Source organism: Salvelinus fontinalis, chromosome 6 (assembly GCF_029448725.1).
Source record: "Salvelinus fontinalis isolate EN_2023a chromosome 6, ASM2944872v1, whole genome shotgun sequence".
Taxonomy (NCBI): domain Eukaryota; kingdom Metazoa; phylum Chordata; class Actinopteri; order Salmoniformes; family Salmonidae; genus Salvelinus; species Salvelinus fontinalis.
The window spans coordinates 77,041,173-77,047,910 of record NC_074670.1 but is presented as its reverse complement, the minus strand read 5'-3'; positions in this window follow the sequence as shown (position 1 = coordinate 77,047,910).

The following is a 6,738-nucleotide window of genomic DNA, read 5'->3' as shown; positions in this document are numbered from 1 at the left end:
ATATCTATTTCCTATCTTCTAGCCCATATCTATTTCATTTCCTATTTTATAGCCCATATCTATTTCCTATCTTCTAGCCCATATCTATTTCCTATCTTCTAGCCCATATATATTTCCTATCTTCTAGCCCATATCTATTTCCTATCTTCTAGCCCATATCTATTTCCTATCTTATAGCCCATATCTATTTCCTATCTTCTAGCCCATATCTATTTCCTATCTTCTAGCCCATATCTATTTCCTATCTTCTAGCCCATATCTATTTCCTATCTTACAGCCCATATCTATTTCCTATCTTCTAGCCCATATCTATTTCCTATCTTCTAGCCCATATCTATTTCATTTCCTATTTTATAGCCCATATCTATTTCCTATCTTCTAGCCCATATCTATTTCCTATCTTACAGCCCATATCTGACAGTGGCACCTGTAGGTTTATTGATCAATTTAATTCTAGGTCAAAGATCAGACTAGTCCTAACCTTTAAAGCCACTTCTAACAATTTGAACATGATAATTCTAGGGATTAACTACAAAATATCTCTGAGGATTACTAGGATTTTTTTTTTGTCAAGGCATCCAAAACCACTGATGACTGAAAATCATTTAAGTCCTTTAAAGAATAGGCCTATAGGTCTACAAAATGAAAGTCCTTTACAGAATAGGCCTATAGGTCTACAAAATGAAAGTCCTTTACAGAATAGGCCTATAGGTCTGCTAAATGAAAGTCCTTTACAGAATAGGCCTATAGGTCTGATATTTGATACTCCTTTACAGAATAGGCCTATAGGTCTGCTAAATGAAATTCCTTTACAGAATAGGCCTATAGATCTGCTAAATGAAGCTCATTTACAGAATAGGCCTATAGGTCTGATATTTGATACTCCTTTACAGAATAGGCCTATAGGTCTGCTAAATGAAACTCCTTTACAGAATAGGCCTATAGGTCTGCTAAATGAAACTCCTTTTGACAATAGGTCAGTTAAAGAGGTATTGTTTTACTAAGGTCAAAGGTCTGGGAAATATGTCCTCTTTACGTTATGTCCAGGGTACCTTCCCTCCCTCTTTTGGTAGTTACCATCTTAGATGTTGTTGAGGGAGAGGGGGGGGGGGGGGGGTACCAGTAGATCAGAGAAACAGCCAGTCCCAGGAACTCAGGACAGATGTCAGTCCTTTCAGGGGAGAAATAATCAGGACGAACCACAAAAGCCCCCTGCTTCCATCTTTCATGATCTGCTCTGTGGAAGCTGATGTGAACCACCAAGGGCCAAAGAGCCCTTTGAGTCCCAAAGGAGTTTAGTCTCCACCCCTCTTGTCCCCTATACCAATCCTATAACGCCCAGTCCCCCTGTATAGAATTAATAGGTTTTACTGGCAGATCTAGCCCCGGAGCCTTTGATTCAGGTGGCCATTAACAACTATTAATTTTGCCTCTGGCAATTAATGACAGATTTTGCTGGTCTGAAAGGAGGTATTAAGCAGCTGGAGTTTTTGTAGGCACGCAGGGGTGTGAAGCTGAGTTAAAATGTGATTATTGTCCCCTTGCATGGTCTGCCTTGAATCAGCTAACTGGAGTTAAGTCCCTTTTACAAGGAATGAGGTTACTCTATTCAGAAAGGAACAGCAATGGGATGTGTTATAGGAAATGCCTGCCATTTACGTTATTCTATATAGTAAGCTACAGTATAAAGGACAAGAAAAACATGAGCAGTTTTATAGAACTCTGATGAATGGAACATTCATCGACACATCAGGTCATTACAGATTATGGTTTCAGTACATTGAATGAGAAATGGAATGAAGAAAACAGTCCCCTTATTAAATATACATTGTTGTTGATGATATTAATTCCGTATTTTAATAATAACTTTATCAATTCAAATAGTTACAGTATTGCCCTAGTTAAGTACATTTGTCAAGGGTAAAGTTGAGGGGCATAATTTTGTCAAATCTTGTGCTGGTTTAATCATTTATTTTCATTTGCATTTAATTTGGTGGTAAATTAATAATTTCAAGTGAATTAATTGGTTACTTTGGGAGCTCTATTTTTTTGGTATTTTATTAGGAACCCCATTAGCTGTTGCAAAAGCATCAGCTACTCTTCCTGGGGATCCACACAAAACATGAAACATAATACAGAACAGCAATAGACAAGAACAGCTCAAGGACAGAACTACATAAATTTAAAAAAGGGGGGGGGGGAACACGTAGCCTCCATGTCAATACATTCACCCAAACTATTACGTGGTTATCAATGCCCTCTAGTGGATTTTAATGGTCTCGGTAAAGGTCAGTGCTGGTTGAGAAAAAAGCTTGACTTTTTAAGATAATATTGATGTTCTGTTCAAATCAGATCTGGGATAGATCAGATCTAGGATAGATCAGATCTGGGATAGAATTCATGATATTCTCTATAATTTCCTATTTACAAAAAATTTTTTTTTAATTCAATTCAACAATATTATTTTCTATTTTATTTACCCCGATTTACTTTAACTTTATTAGTTATTAATTATATCATGTTAATTAATTTCACACGTATTATTTTTTAATAACTACATAATGGAAACTTCCATCTACTACCTAATTGCTATTTTTGTATTTATTTTTTATTTCACCTTTATTTAACCAGGTAGGCTAGTTGAGAACAAGTTGTCATTTACAACTGTGACCTGGACAAGATAAAGCAAAGCAGTGTGACACAAACAACAACACAGTTACACATGGAATGAACAAGCGTACAGTCAATAACACAATAGAAAAAAAAGGTCTATGTACTGTGTGTGCAAATGGCGTGAGGAGGAATTTATTAACCTTGAAGCATATTTAGGCTCAAATTGTGTAACGTTTTGTGCCCTTATGGCTGTCTCTCTCTCTCTCTCTCCGAACTGTCTGATTTATTTACGCTCGCGCACAAACATTTCCTGTCTCTGTCAGCTCGAGTCCATAAAGGTCAATTAGGGAGAAGAATGTCAGTGTTGGGTCTGACTTTAAGCTTTTACCTCCACACACCTGGCTTCTAGGAACATAATACCTGGTTAAGTGAAGGCCAGTATGCCTGGGGGGACTTCTTAACTCATTGAAAACGAATAAACAGTCTGTAGTGGCCCATAATGCATTAGTCACTCAGTTTGGTGCTATATCTGCAGTCTTGTGTCCATCACACTATTGTCATCCGAGTATATTAGAATTAGTCGATTAGGATTATATATTTATGTAGCCTATAATTATTTGCAGCAAATAGTGTGTTCTTTAATAAATCCACACTTGCTGTTTTGGACACGGCATTTCCTATATATTATTAATCATTTCACATCTATAAGCCAAAGGTTTATTTTTATTTTTTTAAATACAAGAGAATTACATATCAAGTAGCTAAAAAATATCCGTCAAAACAACAATACATTTTCTACTGATCACTATCAGTCAAAACAACAATATATTTTCTACTGATCGCTATCAGTCAAAACAACAATATATTTTCTACTGATCACTATCAGTCAAAACAACAATATTTTTTCTACTGATCGCTATCAGTCAAAACAACAATATATTTTCTACTGATCACTATCAGTCAAAACAACAATATTTTTTCTACTGATCGCTATCAGTCAAAACAACAATATATTTCCTACTGATCACGATCAGTCAAAACAACAATATATTTTCTACTGATCACTATCAGTCAAAACAACAAAATAGAAACAGTGATGAGTAGAAAAAAATCCACATTAAGAACAGAAACAACAGCAATATAGGAGGCTATGCTTTTATCCTGGGTTCAGTACAGAAGGCCTACACCCTGGGTTCGGTACAAGGCCTATATCCTGGGTTCGGTACAGAAGGCGTACACCCTGGGTTCGGTATAAGGCTAGGCCTATATCCTGGGTTCGGTACAGAAGGCGTACACCCTGGGTTCGGTATAAAGCTAGGCCTATATCCTGGGTTCGGTACAGAAGGCGTACACCCTGGGTTCGGTATAAGGCTAGGCCTATATCCTGGGTTCGGTACAGAAGGCGTACACCCTGGGTTCGGTACAAGGCCTATATGCTGGGTTCGGTACAGAAGGCGTACACCCTGGGTTCGGTATAAGGCTAGGCCTATATCCTGGGTTCGGTACAGAAGGCCTACACCCTGGGTTCGGTATAAGGCTAGGCCTATATCCTGGGTTCGGTATAAGGCTAGGCCTATATCCTGAGTTCGGTACAGAAGGCCTACACCCTGGGTTCGGTATAAGGCTAGGCCTATATCCTGAGTTCGGTATAAGGCTAGGCCTTTATCCTGGGTTCGGTATAAGGCTAGGCCTATATCCTGGGTTCGGTATAAGGCTAGGCCTATATCCTGAGTTCGGTATAAGGCTAGGCCTTTATCCTGGGTTCGGTATAAGGCTAGGCCTATATCCTGAGTTCGGTATAAGGCTAGGCCTTTATCCTGGGTTCGGTATAAGGCTAGGCCTATATCCTGGGTTCGGTATAAAGCTAGGCCTATATCCTGGGTTCGGTATAAAGCTAGGCCTATATCCTGGGTTCGGTACAGAAGGCGTACACCCTGGGTTCGGTATAAGGCTAGGCCTATATCCTGGGTTCGGTACAGAAGGCGTACACCCTGGGTTCGGTATAAAGCTAGGCCTATATCCTGGGTTCGGTACAGAAGGCGTACACCCTGGGTTCGGTATAAAGCTAGGCCTATATCCTGGGTTCGGTACAGAAGGCGTACACCCTGGGTTCGGTATAAAGCTAGGCCTATATCCTGGGTTCGGTACAGAAGGCGTACACCCTGGGTTCGGTATAAAGCTAGGCCTATATCCTGGGTTCAGTACGTGGATAAATGCCACCACATAAACTGAAAGGAAACCCAATAAAAACTCCAGGTGTAAAAGGAAGGCGGGGGAAATTAAATCACATACGGAATGTTGTGATATGGGGATATAAAATACATTACAAAAATGATATGGCTAAATCTTCAGTGACTCATAGCCTAGTTGTTAGCTGATGAGCAAAAGCATACCATGCCAGGCCACACAGTGGTAAAATATCGGCAAGTTTCTCTCTTGTTTGACAAGAATAAGAATTCAAGAATCATCATGAATGTGTGTGGTGGGGTCAAGGCATTTACTAACATAAAACAAATAAAAAAATACACCCATGACTCGTCATTGTCCACGGAAATCAACTCATCCTCCTCCTTGCGCGATGTTTCACCGTGAGCGTGTCTCTCCGGTACACCGACCATGTCCCCGTGGGCCTTCCTCCACCGCGTTCCTCTGTCCTGGAACCAGACTTTGACCTGTGTCTCGGTCAGTCTCAGCAATGAGGCCAGAAGACTCTTCTCCGTCCCGGTCATGTACCGCTGCTTACTGCACACCTCTTCTAGTTTAGTCAGCTGGTTGTCGGTCTGTAGATAGTGCGGAATCTCCGCACGAAGGTTCCCCTATAGACTGCCCGGTTGTCCTGCAGAGAGAAAACAAACATTAATTTGCTATATATTCTTAATTATACATTATCCCAATGACCCCTATTCCATATTCCATTTGGAATTAATAGGAGTCAGATCATCAGTTTTACAAAACAATTCAAAGCGAGCTCTATCATGTATGCTACTATCCCTTGGACCATAAAAATAAAAGTCGGAAACATTTACAACATAAATTAAACTTGAAATCTTACCGTTCTATAGAACTTGATTATAACCACTTAGACGCCTCTAGTAAACTGGGTGAAGTGAATTTGTGTCTCCAAAATGCGCCCAAGTCAGATCACCGGATGGTGCAGTGCGCCTCCGCCTGGTTGCTGGATGTGCGTGGCTTGTTGTGTGGCTGCTTCCCCGGAAGGACCCACGGAATGAATCACTTCTATACTGAAGGATCACGTTGTTGTTGATAGAATCGTATTTGGCAAGCGCGAGGAGATGTCCGTTGCTCCACCATAAAAAGGAAAGTATAATGGTAATGAGAAAGAAGATGTCAGGTTGAGGGAATTTGCGCTCAGGCTTCCTCTCGTCATGCTGCGCGGTTGAGTGTGGCTCAATGAGGCTCCTTCTCCAGGCGGGAGGCGAGGACCTTATACCCCGCCTCAACAGATAGATCAGAGGGCCTGAGAGGTGTTGTCCCATCGAGTCAGAAACTACTTTGGAGAGGAGATTAGTGTAAACCTTTCCTGATGGGGCCTGTCCTAAATGGGGCCGTGTTCTGGTCGACCAAGAGCCGATGGATCAATTATGACCTGACAAAGACTTCAGACAGGAGCTTTGCATGCGGGGCTGAAGTGACAAATCACCACAGTCATGATTCTGTAGACAAGGCTAAAGGTTTTCATTGTGACCTCATTTGAATATCGGGTTTTCATGTGAACTCATTTGAATATCAGGATCTAATGTTAAACGAATGCCATTGGGTTTTGGGAAACGTCTGCCCCCAGAATTAGGCAAAGTTGCCATTGGGTTTTGGGAAACGTCTGCCCCCAGAATTAGGCAAAGTTGCCATTGGGTTTTGGGAAACGTCTGCCCCCAGAATTAGACAAAGTTGCCATTGGGTTTTGGGAAACGTCTGCCCCCAGAATTAGACAAAGTTGCCATTGGGTTTTGGGAAACGTCTGCCCCCAGAATTAGGCAAAGTTGCCATTGGGTTTAGGGAAACGTCTGCCCCCAGAATTAGGCAAAGTTGCCATTGGGTTTAGGGAAACGTCTGCCCCCAGAATTAGGCAAAGTTGCCATTGGGTTTTGGGAAACGTCTGCCCCCAGA